Genomic DNA, 1,387 nt, shown 5'->3' on the forward strand with positions numbered 1-1,387 from the left:
GATCAGACAGCTGGAGCACCTCTCCTGCGGAGACAGGCTGAGGAAGACAGTCTTGTTCTGTCTGGAAAAGAGAAGGCTCCGTGGAGATCTCGTTATGGCCCTCCAATATTTCAAGGGTGATTATAAACCAGAGGAATACAAACTTTCTGTGTGCATAGATAGTGGTAGGGTAAGGGGGTATGGTTTTAAAGTAAATGAGGAGAGACAAAGATCAGATATTAGGGGGAGGTTTTTTCTCTGAGGGTGGCGAGATGCTGGCTCAGGCTGCCCGGAGAGGTTGCAGACACCCAGTCCCCAGAGGCGTTCGAGGCCAGGTCAGATGCGGCCCTGGGCAACCTGCCCACGGCAGGGAGTTGGAAATGGATGATCTTTGAGGCCCCTTCCAGCCCAAGCCATTCTGTGATGATATAGTTGTTCAGGAATCTGAGTTGGATAATGAACTCAGATGCTAAACATGCATAGACGTGTAAATTTATTTCAGCTGCACCAAGATACCAGTAACATCCACAGGGATGGGCTTTCAAACATGAACTTGCATCTACAAAAAGACTGTGCCCTCTTGACTACTTAGGTTCTTAAGTAGACTTTTTATGTTTTTCTTCCGGTGCCTAGTGTAGCTGATTGTGGAGAGAGGCTGCTGGCCTTGCCCTCATGTACTTGAGATGAAGATATGTTGTCTCTGCATAGGTAGAAGCAGCTGAGCTATCTCAAGTGGGAGTTCCTAGGTCAATGAGATGTAGGAGAAGCCCGAGGCCTTTCAGTGTGGTGTGTGTTTCTAGTTCCCTGAATTCCTGTTGGGGGGCCTGGTGCTTCTTGCTTTGTGTTGATTCCATTTGAGATGGTGGTATTGGTGTGCATGTTAGTGGATAATTTATTTGTGTTTGTTTGAGATGAAGGCTGTTGTAGTTTAATGTTTTTTTGTTATTAGTATTTCATGTGATGTAATGATGTTGTGCACTTGGAGTTAAAGGGTTAATAGTCCAATTGTGTTGAGTGTTGGTTTTTTTTTTTTTTTTTTTTGGTACCTGATTATTGGAAGAGAAGCAGTATGTATTCCAGAAGACTTGTTTTGTTTTCTCCTTAGAGGAGAAGTTAAGAGTGATAGCAAGTCAAGAGATGAGTTTCGCTGCTTGTCTGCCTTCAGACTTAGAGTTAATTCTGGATACTTTGTCATTGTATTGGATTTGTTAGCCTTCATTCCAGTTACATTGTGTTATCTTGTTTTGACACTGTATGTGGTAAGCTGCTTTCTCGCTCGCTTTTCTTGCTCGGATTGTTTGTCCTTTCACCTTGTAGTGATGAAGCTGGGCTGAGGACTGTTTTGTGGGTTTGTTTTTTAATGGGGCTGTTGTCTGGGTTCTGCACCATCTCAAAGAGATTTTTTTTT

This window comes from Numida meleagris, chromosome 4 (assembly GCF_002078875.1).
Source record: "Numida meleagris isolate 19003 breed g44 Domestic line chromosome 4, NumMel1.0, whole genome shotgun sequence".
NCBI classification, from domain to species: Eukaryota; Metazoa; Chordata; class Aves; order Galliformes; family Numididae; genus Numida; species Numida meleagris.